Raw genomic sequence first — 16248 nt, 5'->3', positions numbered from 1 at the left:
TGTTATTGAGGACAATATTATGGAAATGGAAGAGGATGTAGATAAAGGTGAAATGGGAGATATGATACTGTGTGAAGAGTTTGACAGAGCACTAAAAGACCTGAGTCACAACAAAGCTCCCGGAGTAGATAATATTCCATTAGAACTACTGACAGCCTTGGGAGAGCCAGTCCTGACAAAATTCTACCATCTGGTGAGGAAGATGTATGAGACAGGCGAAATACCCTCAGACTTCAAGAAGAATATAATAATTCCAATCCTAAAGAAATCAGGTGTTCACGGATGTGAAAATTACCGAACTATCAGTTTAATAAGTCATGGCCGCTAAATACTAACACGAGTTCTTTACGGATGAATGGAAAAACTAGTAGAAGCCGACCTCAGGGAAGATCAGTTTGGATTCTGTAGAACTATTGGAACAGGTGAGGCAATACTGACCCTACGACTTATCTGAGAAGATAGGTTAAGGAAAGGCAAACCTACATTCCTAGCATTTGTAGACTTAGAGTAAGCTTTTGATAATGTTGACTGGAATACTCTCTTTCGAATTCTGAAGGTGGCAGGGGTAAAATACAGGGAGCGAAAGGCTATTTACAATTTGTACAGAAACCAGATGGTAGTTATAAGAGTCGAGGGACATCAAAGGGAAGCAGTGGTTGAGAAGGGAGTGAGAAAGGGTTGCAGTCTCTCCCCGATGTTGTTCAATCTGTATATTGAGCAAACAGTAAAGGAAACAAAAGAAAATTTCGGAGTAGGTACTAAATTCCATGGAGAAGAAATAAAAACTTTAAGGTTCGCCGATGACATTGTAATTCTGTCAGAGACAACAAAGGACTTGGAATAGCAGTTGAACAGAATGGATAGTGTCTTGAAAGGAGGCTATAAGATGAACATCAAGAAAAGCAAAACAAGTATAATGGAATGTAGTCGAATTAAGTTGGGTGATGCTGAGGGAATTAGATTAGGAAATGAGATACTTAAAGTAGTAAAGGAGTTTTGCTATTTGGGGAGCAAAATAACTGATGATGGTCGAAGTAGAAAGGATATAAAATTTAGACTGGCAATGGCAAGGGAAGCATTTCTGAAGAAGAAAAATTTGTTAACATCGAGTATAGGTTTAACTGTCAGGAAGTCGTTTCTGAAAGTATTTGTATGGAGTGTAGCCATGTATGGAAGTGAAACATGGACGATAAATAGTTTGGACAAGAAGAGAATAGAAGCTTTCGAAATGTGGTGCTACAGAAGCATGCTGAAGATTAGATGGGTAGATCACATAACTAATGAGGAAGTATTGAATAGGTTTGGGGAGAAGAGAAGTTTGTGGCACAATTTGACTAGAAGAAGGGATCGGTTGTTAGGACAAGTTCTGATGCATCAAGCGATCACCAGTGTAGTATTGGAGGGCAGCGTGGAGGGTAAAAACTGTAGAGGGAGACCAAGAGGTGAATACACTAAGCAGATTCAGAAGGATGTAGGTTGCAGTAGATACCTGGAGATGAAGAAGCTTGCACAGGGTAGAGTAGCATGGAGAGCTGCATCAAACCAGTCTCAGGACTGAAGAACACCACAACAACAACAACAAAAACATTTGTGTGTGTCAGTTGACTGAGGAATTTTTTCAAGTATCGTGTGGGAATTTGAAATTCATTTTCGTTTATGTTATTTGACGCCACTATTAAGACAACAAAATCATTTTACTTAAATTATACAGCATTCACCAGATTTTACTGGCTTTCCTACTTCTGACAGTGTGGCATTTGATTTCATAAGACTGGTAGCTTTCATCTGTGTTGACTGATTAATAATTTCAGGAACTCTACATCCAAGGCAATCTGATAATGCTAATGTTTTGCTTAGATTATTTGCAGTTTTGGTCCACTGTTATTCTGAAGTTTGTTCACATTTTGTTAACTAACACATTTATATCGCTGTGCACTTGGGTTCTGCTGAGACATGGGACTCAAAGTCTTTCCACGTTTTTTTTTTATCTTATCACAATGTGCTTCACTCGTATACTTACTGTCTGTATTATTTATGTTTTAAAGTATGTATCCATAATCACTGTAATAACTGCTAAGTCTTTGTGGTACTTTTGCTTCCGGTTTAGGACCAGCTCATCACATTCTGCGTAAAATCATATATTTCGTTTCAGTTATACAATCTGCATAATACCCTTGATAGCGTGTTTCTTATACAAGCAGAAACCGGTGTTCAGTGTTTTCTATAGCTCATTGTAAAACTCATTTTGTAGCCTATGTGACTTTTCTTACAAGATGAACAGTTTTACCTGTTTTTCATATAGTTATTTCAGGACTTAAACATTCCTGAAATGCAGTTGGTGTTCTCCTGAGTTTTTGTTGGTGTATTTGCATAGTTATACCGTTTTCTTCTGTTTTGTTATGTTGATGAGCAATCCCATTTTCAAAATGAAATTTACATGGTTCTTCCTGCAGATAATTTATTTTATCACAAAATGTAGCTGTGATAATTTGCAAATATGAAGTTTCTTCATTTCTGTTTCTTATGAACACATCACTTGATTTCATTACACAATCAGTAGCATGTCTGCAAACAAAATTGTGGAATTTAAATGTTCAAAGATCTTCGGTTGTTACACCTATTTAACACATTTCTTTAAATATATTAATTTTAAATACACCAGCTAAATAACAGCTAAACATTACTAACTTTGATAGGAGTGAAGCTGCAGTAACTCTCGTAACATATATACATAAGTAAAGATATATACTGATTTGAATGGTGGGATATTCGATAGTAAGTAAGTTTTGAGATTGCATGTAACAGTTGTTACCCAGAGGTTAATAGCACCCTACACACCTCAACACAAAGATGCAAATGACTGTTAAATGTTTATAGTTGAAATGGCAATGACTTTGAAGTATTCAAATAAAGAAGCTAACACTCTGCAGGAATGTGAGTAAAACTTGTTGGGGCATGAGAAGATGTGAACAGACCGTTTACATGTAATAAATTTGACATGTTATGATATATATCAGTTCAAAAAAAAGCAGAAAATGTATAAGAAAGCTGTCAGGGAGTATCTCGAGGGATATGATGGAGACGAGAGCTACAGAATTTGGGTTAAAGAAGAAAAGAGAGTTATACTCAGCAAAAACACAATCTGTCATGAAAGGTTTGAGGGCTGTGCAGAACAACTCAAATTGTAATTGTAGGATATAGTGCAAAATAACATGGGAAATCAAGTAGCTCAAAAAGTTCTATATGAGACGAACTCAAGCCAAGAAGAGTCTCATGAGTAGAAGATTGAAGAGGACAGTGCTGGTAAAAAAGAAGAGTTGCTGCTAATCTTTATCTCATCTGATCGACAACTGCAAAATCGTCCATCATTAGTGAAGCCATCATCGCTAAATGTCTTTGTAATGCGCATCAAAGAATTAATCTGCGGAACAATCGAAGACCGTGAGAGGGTGAAGACACTGTCAGTAGTATCAAAAATGTTCATTGAAAGTTAGCTGTGAAATCAGTAAAAAAATAATGAAAAGGAATTAACTGTTCTGTCAAAAGGAGTAAGTATGTTTTTTGTGCAAAGAGTAATCCAGTGGCAAATGTTGAGAAATATGAAGAAAAACTTGTCATCAGGGGTTTGAGCAACATTGTGTGAGACTACACTGAAACATTGAGTCCAGTAGCTAAGCTGGGCACAGTTCATTCATTGATAAATGATACTGGAAGTGGGGGTCAAGTAATACAGTTTAATGTATCAGCTGTCTTGTATGGACAACTAGAAGAAGTAATACACGAATATGCAACAGCCAGAAGTGTACAGTGACGACACATGGAAAGTTTGTAAATTAATGCTAGTTTGATTGGTCTGAACTAAGCCCAAAGATATTCTAGTAAACTTTTAGAACCATTTCTGTCATCAGCAGACTTCAAGGCAAATTACGCTGATCTATACATCAGAGAAGATGATAATAAACTGCAACCCTTTATGCAGATAATGAGTTAGTTATGACAAGTGATCAGCAGGATACCAGAAAGATAACTGAACAGTTGAAAACTGAAGCCAAGAACGCCATGAAGGCAGCATCATATTTTCTCAGACTCGACATTAAACACTTTGTTGATGCTGCAGTAAAGATTAGTCGACAGCTTATGAAAGGAAGGGTCTGGAGCGTTTCAGTTTACAAGAGTACAAACTTGTTTCAACACCTATTGCTAAGGAACAACATACATAGCATGCAGAAACAAAGTATGCAAAGAACTGTAAATTTCGCTATCAGAAAGCAGTTGGACCTCTGATGAACCCAATGCTTGGAATGAGACCTGATTTTGGTTTACTGTGTAAGTTTCGTGTCTCAAATACATGATTCATCATCAACAGAAGAGATTGTGAGACTAAGATGAGTGTTCTTGTATGTAGCGTGTGCATGTTACCTGGTATAATTTTCAATCCAGATTTGTCCATTGGCAAATTAGACTGCTACAGTAATGCAAGCTTTGGAGATTACTATGAAACTAGCTGGTCAGCATCTAGTGTCCTTACTATAATAGTAGCATGTATGCAGATAGGGCTTCAATCAAAGACACATAATGACTGACATATCTATGACTAAAACAGAGTTGGTTTCTGTAACAGAAGCCGCTATGGAGATCATTTACCTGTGTAGATTTTTTAGAGGAATATGATAGCTGATGGGAGTTTCTGTCCTTAAGGTTGATAAGAGGCCAACAGTGATACTCACACAAAATATTTCATTCCAATACAACACAATACTTACAAAAATAACACTTCTTTTTTTTATTTCTATATTTCTACTGACAATCATTGGACAAGTATATTGCCAAAGCCCCTTGTGAAATAAAGACGATCAATGTTATGTTATAAATGTGTCTTCCATGCTGAGATGTGTGCTTTTTTCTCCCATAAGTAAAGATTATAGTTAAAATATCTGTGTATTTAATTAAGTACTGACTCAGGTTGGTAGCTGTTATTGCTAAACTGTAGTGCTCAACTATTTCTAGAACAATTTGTGACTGATAATAACAGTTAGAGGCAAAAGGTTAATCTGTACACTACTAAATTTAACACCACATACATCGCCTGAGCTGATAAACATTTCAGTGAAAACGTTCTTCAACAAGTAAATGATTTCTTCAGAGGGAATTTGCTTTCTCATTTCGAATGCCTTCACAGCTCCCATATCATTTACACAAGAAGCAATATCATGTCAGTGACTATTGACAAGAAGCATCACAATCTATCTCAAGCAATTAGAAACTGAATCATATTGGCAGATATTTTGGAGAACAGCTACAGCAGGCACAGAGTCTGAATGTTCCCATGTTGAAGTTTAGAGGTAGTCGTGTTTTGGACAACAGCTTCTGCAGTACCCAGTATTTGAGTATCTTTAACGTTACCTGCATCACCACTGATTTCACTGAGCACTCTGTATCTGTCCAGAAATGGAATAACTGTAGGCCTATTTGAAACATTTCTACACCCATTACACTTCCACTTCGTAAAATCTTCACTCCTTCTCAGTGAGGAAACAAACACTCAGAAAGAGAAACTTTTTTGTCAGATTTAATGTAAACAGTTACCCTTTACAAGGTTTTCTTGCATTTTAACAAACGTCATCTCATTTTAATGACAACTCATAGTATTGTATTGTTTTATTAATAAGCTTCATCATGTCTGTACATAGACACAAATTTACACTAGACAAGCCAGTTGTTATGAGCTGATGATATAAGGCAGTTGAACTAATGTGATGGTTATAAATTGTATATGTGCTACGAATATACTTAGCTTTACATATAAAACTGTAAGCAAATGTATATAGAGGGTGTCCCTCCTAAGAGCTGTCAGGCACATTTTCTCTTGCGTTTAAGCAGATATCTGCAATTTCACTTTTGTGTTGTGTAGCAGGAGTATGCCCAAACAAACAGCGCACTTACATCTTTCACACGACATCAAATGTGGACGGAAAGCGTCTATTAGTTTTCTGTTATTTGTTTTATCGATATGTATTAGTAAGCACAGTAAAGCGAAAAGAATAACCAGTAATCGCCCAGCGACAGCACTGCCCTCATCTGCACCGACTGCTACTATCAAGCATACTTTGATACTCTACTGAGTTGTTGCTAGATTGCTGTTTATTCTTCGATTGTACTGTCTAGGTTAATACATGTCGATAAAACGAATATGGGACTAGTCTAATTTGGAAGCGCTAGCTCATAGAATTTCGATTTAAAAATATTTTTGCCTGTATGCAAAGGAACAAACGCTTCCTGTTGCCACAGGGCGTCACATGAAAGATGTGATAAGCAGTAATTATTTGGGCTGATTCCAGCTACACAATATAAAAACGAAACTGCAAATACCTACTAAAATTCCAGAGCAAATGCGACTGACGACTCTTAGGAGAGACACCATATATATATATATATATATATATATATATATATATATATATATATATATATGAGGAGCTAGTTTTCAAAAACACAACATTTGCCAATAAGTAAATTTTTCAGGAGAAGCGAAAAACGCATACTACAAAAAATATTCGACTAATTTTTACGAATTTTATACCAAATACTAGGGCTGTTGATCAAAATGTATTTAATACAAGGAAATTGCTTTTTATACTTTCAAGCTATGAGCACTATGGTGATGGACAAAAGGCGTTTGGTTGGATTCTGTTGGACAATTTGCCTTTTGATTTAAGCTATTTTGGATATAGTGCATTTTGATTAATTTTCAGTCACCTAGAACTGATCAAAATACTTTTTATTGTTTGAAAGTACATTTTTTAAGCTTTTAGTAAACTATTTTAACACCAGAAGTAGGAACAAACGAAAATGTGCTTCATTTACAATAGCAAGGTTCACAATATTTTTTTCCAAAACAGGTTCCTCTTCTAAATAACCACAAATAGTATCTTGGTCAATATGTTTGTTACATGGAAGGCAGATAGTCTGAGTGAAACATTCAAGTATTTCATTTTCTCTCCAGGTGTTACCACATATGAGGCCTAGTAGTTTTTCCACATTGTCTTTCTTTTCTTGTTTCAATCTCATCAGTAATGACACTTTGGAGATATCGGATACTTTGTTCAAGATGTATCCACGCTTACGTGTGTGTGTGTGTGTGTGTGTGTGTGTGTGTGTGTGTGTGTGTGTGTACTTAGGTTTCCCGTTTCAAACAGTGTTTAAATCTTACAAAAATGTAAAATTTAAGGGCAAATGCATGGATAGCTTTACTTTCATGCTTCTTAAGAACTTATAGGACTTATTCTAATTTAAAAAATTAAAAGGATTTTTATCATTCTTACATCATCATGATAATTGTAGTTTTCAACATGACCATTTACTTTTTTGTGTTTTAATGTAATGTGGCTACTTGGTGTAATGTTTATCCACTGCCAGAAGACTCCCACTTCGTCTCAGTTTTGTTTTGTGTATTCACTATGCAGCTCTATTTTCTGTTGCATATTATATTTATGAACTGTTCCATTTTTATACGTTTGCTGGCCTTCAGTGCCATTATTTTCTTAATGAAACGTGTAATTTACAGAATATATATGATCAGGCTAGTTCTTAAATAGCGACTCGGTGATCTAAGAATTACATTTCCTATGATCTTTATAATTCCTTTTCTTTGGACAATAAAGCAACTTCTGCTAGAAGGTGAGCTGCTATAAAAGACGTTATCATACCTCAGCCATGATTTCACCTGTGAAAAGTATACTTTTTTTCTTTTGTTGTGTCATGTAGCCAATAAGAGCTTTCGTACAGTAGCAGATACCGCCCAATTTCTTACTGGTGAAGCTTAGATACTTGTGCCACTTTACATTTTCTTGTGGCCATATTCCAAAAAGTTTAACGGTTTTTGCACCTTATAATTGTTTACCAGATAGCATTATGACAGTGGTTGAAGGCGATGCCCTTTTCCCTGAACAGACATGCATTGTTACTGTATTTTCTGCATTAATGTTTTTGGAGAACTAATCAGTGTTGTGTGACATGCATACTTCGATTTCAATCTCCAGTTCATACGTGGTCTTCCCCCCTATCAGAATGTCGGTCTCATCTGTAAGTTTGATACATGTTTGGGATGCTGTTGCAGTCTTAGTTAATAATAAAAAGCAGGAACAAGACTGGACCTAGGATGTTATGTTCAAGTACACCATACTTAATATTATTTCCCTGGTCAGTACATGTGCATATTCTTTGCCTCTTGTTAATTAAGTTTCACTAGTTGTTGTCTGTTCTGCAGGTACCAGTAAACGTCTCATTCTTTAAAGAGCTGAAATCCCATATCCAAAACAGCTCCAAACACCTGATTACTTTAAAAAATAAATTAATGTGTTAAATATCTGTCTTCAATCACATAAATGAGAAAAAGTTTGAAATTATGTTTTACGTTTTTTGGAAGTGGCAAAATGGTCTCATTATGAAACAATGGACGAAAATAGACTGGGTAACTTGCATTCAATTTTAAGCAAAAGCAATTTTTCATTCTTCTGAATGTTTATGACATCATTTCTCCTGAACTACGTGTCATACAGTAATATAACTTTGAGGTACATTCAGCGGTATATGTGGATGATGTCTGCAAACTGTGTTATGAATAGATGTAATAAAAGGTAGTAAATTAAAACATCATTCTAATGTTGATGTTTAGCTGAGTGAACAGCAAAAACGAAGTGAGTAATAAATTTTTTTCTTTCATTATTTTGTGGGAGATGTTACCGAGAAAAAGTTTTGTAAAGGATCGAAATCATGTGTAAATTTTCTTGGAAGTCGCTAAGTGCTCTCATTCGCAAATATTGATTGAATAAAATCTTGATATTTGTGCACCATTAGTTATGCTGCCTCAAGGCAAACACACATTTTCTTACAATAATACTTGTGTTATTGTGTTATAATTTTACCATAAGGTTATGCCACTAATGAGTAGATTACAACAGTATTTCAAATTTTTAATGCAGTCAGTAATGGTGTGAAATATTGAAAATCTAAATTTTCCTGCTACTTCGACAGTACAATGGTAAAACTCAGTTAAATCAATTAAATTTAAAACTGGCTCTGCATCTGTTCATGCGGGGGCAAATTTTGTTACCTAAAATACATCTCCTGTTTTCATTGCTGTATTTATCATTTGAATATCTTTGATGAAATTCAAACTATGGGCAAAACTATGTAAATATAATATCACACAATAAAAGTGTTAATAAAAACAGTAACCTTACAATCGAAACACTGTATGTAGTTACTACTATGTGCTGCTAACACGTGCTGCCATGCTGTCAGTGTATCTGTCTTTGTATATAAGTTGGGCTGGATTCATTAATTTTCAATTAAACAGATTCTCTCATCGTAGTTATTGGAGTGAGCCATTGGGGCTCTCTGGTTAACAATTCTTCACTTAAGTGCATGGTTTGTCCATGAGGGCATAGTAGTCGGGTGTTGATGTGCTCTGGCAGCGACTGGGAGGAAGCTAAAAGTTAAACTGTGTCGAGGGGAAAATCTGAGTTGGCAGTTAGTATGGAAGGCAAGTTGTGGTTGAGAGAGGAGAAAGAGAGAAAGGGGAGCTGCTTGATTGCCATCAGTAGAGAAAGATGACTTGTGTGGTTAGCACCTTATGTCACTGAATGACTGCTGTTGATTTTAATAAGATTGCCACATGTGGAGACAAAACCACATGTTTATGTGATCGTGATTTTTCTGTTTCTAATTATGTGTATTTTCGCGTCCTTACTTACAGCCACAGTGGCCTTATCTGTAATATAATTACAACATTTTGAATAGACCGTAAGTTATATTTTGCGATGGGTAAAGGAAGTGATTGGTCCATTAGCCTATTCCTGAGCAGTTATATCAAGTGATTTGTCATGCTTTTAAACTTCTGCTTGTCATATGCTACCATTTACACACTATATTTTACGAATTTGTTTGTTAAAATGTTTTCTAAACTCATGGGTTAGTCTCTTGCAGGTTATTTTGTGTACCAGGAAGCAGATGATTGTTGTTATTGTTGTGGTCTTCAGTCCTGAGACTGGCTTGATGCAGCTCTCCATGCTACTCTATCCTGTGCAAGCTTCTTCATCTCCCAGTAAGCAGATGATATGTTTGTTAATCTGTTTCTCCTGCTCAGAAGCTTAAAATAACTGACATTGGTCTCACCTCATGGGAAACTTTTATCGTATGTAATATAACAGATTTAGTGTTGTACACATAAAATTACTGCAAGTTCATAAACCTTGGCATTCATATGGCACTGCAGAAAGCCAGGATAGTATCAAATCTGGTCATTTACGTGTTTTTAAGTTCACGTTTAAAATTATATTGGTATTTTTAAATGATTGTTAATTTGTACTATACTGGCTAAGTAGTCTAACATGGGGTTATATTTAATGTTTTATTCCATTTGCCATAGTGTGGAAGTAGGCCTTGTTATTAATTATAATTTTATTCTTGACTGTTCATTTAAGAACATATTGCTTCTCAGGTTTCGATTCGAATTTATGATCGGTTATAAGTTAGTGAGTCAGGATGGCCAAAAGTGCTGAATACTACAATAAATTGTCTAGTGGGTTCTTGTTTGTTACACCTGATCTTCTATGCTGTCTTCAACTTTGTTATTTCGATCTCCTGGTCTGTGGTTTGTGTGCCAGTTAGCCTCCTCACGATTACATTAGTCCTTGCCCAGAATGATCGCATTTTCAGCTTTGTCATTACCAACTTTGTCTACACATTTCCTTTCCTTTTTGGTCTTTCGTTACTGGTTCGACAGAATTTGACTACTATATGGAGGAGTTGTGCCTATGCTAGACGTTATGCAGTCATCTCTTTGGTTGCGTAACTTGGGACTAAGCCATGCCATATCATCTAACAATTCCGGGGTAGAAGTTAAGTTACTTACTGGATCTTTTTCAGATATTTTGGCATCCAAGTGCCCCAAGAGACCGCTAGTCCTAATGTATCAAGAAATCAATTAATATCTCGGCGAATAGTTTGATATACCTTTATTGCGACCACTGTTTACCTTGTTCTTCTTGTATATTAAAATTCCCATTCTGGGAGCTATATTGGCGACCTTATTATTCTGTTCATTAATGGCAATGTAATATTTGCATACTGTTGAGTGTTTATATACCGAAAATTGTTTCACCTTGCTGCTTATGCTGTCATAAGTTTAGACCCCGCTTTGTTCTGTGATGGGATTGGAGCCTTAAGGTCTTCTCTTTATGATAAAATTCTGTTCCAAGTTCTTACCAAAGATTAAATTAATATTATAATGATAGTTAACTAATTCGGTTTGTTTTCATTGAGATTTAAGTGCCTTCCATGTTGGGTGATTGTTTCTTAGCTTATGGCACACAAAACCTCTGCTCATATTTATTACTACAACTATCAACGTCAATTCTCCATTAAGGAGAGCGCTAAAACACAAATAGTTTTCATAGCATTTTCTCTATCTCTTTTTTTTCTTCCCAAAAACCTCTCTTATATTCACTGTGTTCTTTCTTCCTGTCTTCTGTCCACTCCTTCCTTGTTTTCTTCTTTTTGGGTGTTTTCTGAAATTTTTGTTGTCTGATTTTTTTTCTCTTTATTTTTCCCTGTCTGCACTGCCTTCTATGGAGATGTTCAATTTATTGAGGTCTTCCATGGTTTCTTTCGCGCAGTTGGTTTTGATTGTATTAGTTGTCACCATGTTAAAAATTTTCTTGACCAATCTATTTTCATTCATTCTATGCATGTGTCCATAGGACTTTGCTCTTCTTTTCCTTGTGTTATTTGCAATCATCCCTGTTTGTTCATAAACTTCTTTTGTCAGTTTCTTTATTCAGTTCTCTCTGAAATGGCCCATAGATCTTGCTGAGTATTTTCTCTCTTGTTTTTCTGTCTCCTTGATTTCCATTATTCTCTTGACTACTGTTGTTTCTGAGGCATACAAGGCCTTTGTTAAGACAACAAGTTCTCTCTCTGAAATGGCCCATAGATCTTCCTGAGTATTTTCTCTCTTGTTTTTCTGTCTCCTTGACTTTCGTTATTCTCTTGACTACTGTTGTTTCTGAGGCATACAAGGCCTCTGGTAAGACAACATACTGCATGTCTTAATTCGGCGCTGGCGGAAAGGCTTCCTTTTTGTAATGATTCCATATCAGTTTGTATGCTTCGTCTAGTTTTGTGATCCTCTCTTCATTGGATGTCACGTTCAGTCCTATTTTCTGTATAATCTCTCTTAGGTAGTTGAAACTTTCTACTTTGCTACGAGTGAGTGTATATCTGTGGGTTTTGTGTCCGTGTATTGCGATTTCTCATTCTAGATCTGTAGCCCTGTTCTGGCTGAGATTTCATCTAATATATTTAGAGCTTCCTTGATTTCTTTTCTGTTATTTGTTATGATGGCTATATCAATGGCAAAGGCCAGACATTTTGTGTTGACATTTCTGTCTTTGTGTTTTCCTGTCATTACTCCATTAACTCTTTTCTCGCATGTCCTGATTATTTTCTCCAAAACCAATGGGTAATAGATCATTTCCCTTTCTCACTCCTGTCTTGATTTCAAATGTTTCTGAGATCTCTTCCATAATCTTCACTTTGAATATTGTATTCGTTAATGTTTCCTGGAGTATCTGTTTGTTTTTTTTGTCCACCTTCATTCCTTCCACTCTGTTGAAGCGTGTTTCTCAATCTATGGAGCTGTAGGCCTTCTTGAAGTCGACGAATGTTATTGTGGTGTTCCTGGAATTTCTTGGTGTCGATATTGTTCTCAGGCACCAGATCTGTTCACTGCATGATCTTTCCATTCTGGTCCCTCCTTGATATTCTCATATCTATGGATCTATTTGAGGCTCTGCCCAATTTAAGAGGGCTTTTGACGGAATTTTGTATAACACAAGCAGAAGTGATATTCCTCTACAGTTATAGGGTCTGTTTTGTCTTCTTTCTTGTGTAGGCGGCGTATTATCACTGACTTCCATTCTTCCGGTACATTTTCTGTTTCCCAGATTTTTTTTGATGAGTCTGTGTTCTTTGTATGTGATGTGCTTGTGGTCTAATTTCCAGGTATCTGCAATCAGTCCATCTTCTCCAGGTGCTCTGCTATTTTTCAGTGATTTTATTATTTTCACTAACTACTCATGCGTTGGCGGTTTGGAATCAAGATTGGGTTCTGACTTCTTGAACTGTAGGCTCTGCGTCGGTTTATCGCGATTTAGTAGTGTGTCAAAGTATTGTGCTAATATTTCACAGTTCTATTTTGGGCATGTCCAGTGTTCCATCTTGCCTTTTGAAGCATAAGCTTGGTGGTTCTCTGAATGTTCTGTAAAAAGGTTTTTTGATGAAGTGCTCTTGTATCTGTTTCAACCTGTTGTTTTCATAATCTTTTTTCTCTATGGATTATTTTCGAAGTGGCTTTCTGTGTCCTGTCGAATTCTTCCCATTTATCGGACGTCCTATGACCGTTAAATTTTTTCCCTGTTTGTATTCTGTCTTCTATGGCTCTGTCACATGTAGTTCCGCTATCTATGTTTACTTTTTCACAGTGCATACCCCAACATTATCAGTTCCTTAATTTTTCTGACGCCTCTGTCCAGTTGTTACTGTCGATTTTCATACTCTTTTATAATATTTCTTTTTTTTTAATTGTAAGTACTCTGGGTCTGTTCACGAATCGCTGGCCGCAGTGGTCTAGTGGTTCTAGGCACTACAGTGGGGAACCACGAGACTGCGCACGGTCGCAGGTTTGAATCCTGCCTCGGGCATGGATGTGTGTGATGTCCTTAGGTTAGGTTTAAGTAGTTCTACGTTATAGGGGACTGATGACCTCAGATGATAAGTCCCATAGTGCTCAGAGCCATTTGAACCATTTTGTTCACAAATTTCTATCAGCTCTCTTGATTTGTCTGCTGGGTATAAATTTCGCTTTAGTTTGGAGTAAGCGATGATCAGATTCAAAAAATCCTTGCCTTGTTCTTACATTCGTAATTTCTCTGGTGTTTTTCACAGATATCGCAATGTGATCTATCTGAAAATCTCTGAGGCGTTGTTGGGAGATTTCCAAGTTCATAGTTTCTTATGTGGTTCGTGGAATTGCATAGACATGATTTTGAGGCCGAAATTCTTGCTAAAGGATATCAGGTTCGCTCCATTCTCGTTTCTCCGTGTGTGAGCTGAGAGTTTTCCTGTTGTATTTTTGAGTTTTCTTTTCCTGCCTAATTGGGCATTAAAATCTCCTAGTAAAACTTTCACGTGGTTTGTTGGTGGTTTCTTCCAAATTTTCCCAGATATCTTACATCATTTGTGAGTTTTTCTAGTTGTAGCTGTATGTGGGGACAGGTGCATTGATTAGTGTATAGGTTTTATTTCTATATTTTCTATGTAATATAGAGAAAGGTTAGGTTAGGATAAAGGAAAGGTAGAAGGAAGGGAACTTTATTTCAATTTCTATGATAATATGTGACATCACCAACAACTTTCATCTTGTTGCAATTAAGATCTCCTTCAACTCATACAGACACAGATTCTGATTCACTTATTTTGCGGCGATTTCTCGTTCTAAGAACCTAAGGCATTGTAGACATGTAATAAGATGTGCCCCTATCTCTGTTGTACACTTCACAAAACTGAAATGTCTGATAAGCTATAATTTCTCGACTGTTAAAAGACTCTAAACTTGTTACAGTCTCTACTTTACCACCACATACTACAGCCATAGTAATCCAGCCATTACCATGTCCACTAGCATCTGTGTTAGTAGGTGTAAAATTCAGTACACATCCACAAAACACTGAACGTCCATGCAAAATCACTTGTGCACCTACACTGTTCTTCGTACTAATAGCAACATTATCAACAGCTTTATACACTGTCAGGTGCGAATACCTTCTCCTCCTAGAATAGCGAAGTTTCTTTGAAGTGAATTGTATTTATTAATATATAAGATTGTTCAGTGACCATATGGCCAAAGATATTTAATCACTGAGTAATTTGTTAAATTTAATCTTCAGTATAACTGTGTAATAAGAGGTGAATGAAGGTTTGTAAACCCCTGGTCCTATTCTTCCCGAAATTTCCACTAGTCACTGTTCATAGATTTAGGGATTATATGATTATGTTAGTCGATGCAGCTCATCGAAAGCAACCATTTGATTTCTCAACTTCTTTGGTGGCGTAATTACATTTAAAGTTATAAATTATCAGGTGCTTGCCTCAGAAGTAGCTCTGTTTGTCTCTAAAACTTCAATTAATAGCTTTATGTCACTACCACTTGATGCATAATTAAACCCTCTCTCAAATGACACCTCATGTGTCACTGTACATAGTATGGTTTATACTGCACATACACAGATGATGACAAAGTAATTACGATTTTCCAACATCCACTGGCCGCAGGTGTCAAAGGCTCATGAAAAATCCCACCTAAGGTCTACACGTTGTCTGATACCACAAGAAGGGACCTCATGGCAACTACGTGGCCTGAGGCCATAAGGGCTGCCCACAGAGCAGAAGACGTCCTTGACCAGTGGCAGCCGGCCGCGGTGGTCTCGCGGTTCTAGGCGCGCAGTCCGGAACTGTGGGACTGCTACGATCACAGGTTCGAATCCTGCCTCGGGCATGGATGTGTGTGATGTCCTTAGGTTAGTTAGGTTTAAGTAGTTCTAAGTTCTAGGGGATTAATGACCACAGCAGTTGAGTCCCATAGTGCTCAGAGCCATTTGAACCATTTTTTGAGCAGTGGCTAGAGGTGTGCAAGCCCGCTTCTCTCACATGATGCGTGAATGTGTAATTCAAACGCTTACCTGACCAAATTCTGTTCCAAGAGGCTTATACAGATATGCCTTTTCTTGTTACAACCTGAATGCAACTATCAGGCATCTGGACAGGGGTCTAGTAATGTAGTTGATTGTATCCATTTCTGTCCCATACCCCTTACAACTACACATACTAATTTTGAAAGTAACAGTTTATGCTTTATAATGTCAAAAACCTTCTAGAGGTCAAGAAATATAGCAGACACACACTGTTTATGATCTGCCAAGGGCAAGAATTCATTTACAAAATAAAAGATGGCTGTTTCTGTGGGCCCACATTTCCAGGAAAATGTTATTTTCTTCTATAAAATGAACAAATCCTATCTAATATTATAGCTAATATTTTCTAGAAGCCATAGAGAAGAGAGAGTGGTTTTTAATTGTCACCTCTTTTTTATCCATTTTTAATAAGAGGCCTCACTTTTGTTAGTCATAA

The sequence above is a fragment of the Schistocerca gregaria genome, chromosome 2 (genome assembly GCF_023897955.1).
Source record: "Schistocerca gregaria isolate iqSchGreg1 chromosome 2, iqSchGreg1.2, whole genome shotgun sequence".
Classification (NCBI taxonomy): Eukaryota; Metazoa; Arthropoda; class Insecta; order Orthoptera; family Acrididae; genus Schistocerca; species Schistocerca gregaria.
The sequence above is the reverse complement of the archived record's forward strand: the minus strand, read 5'-3'. Positions refer to the sequence as shown.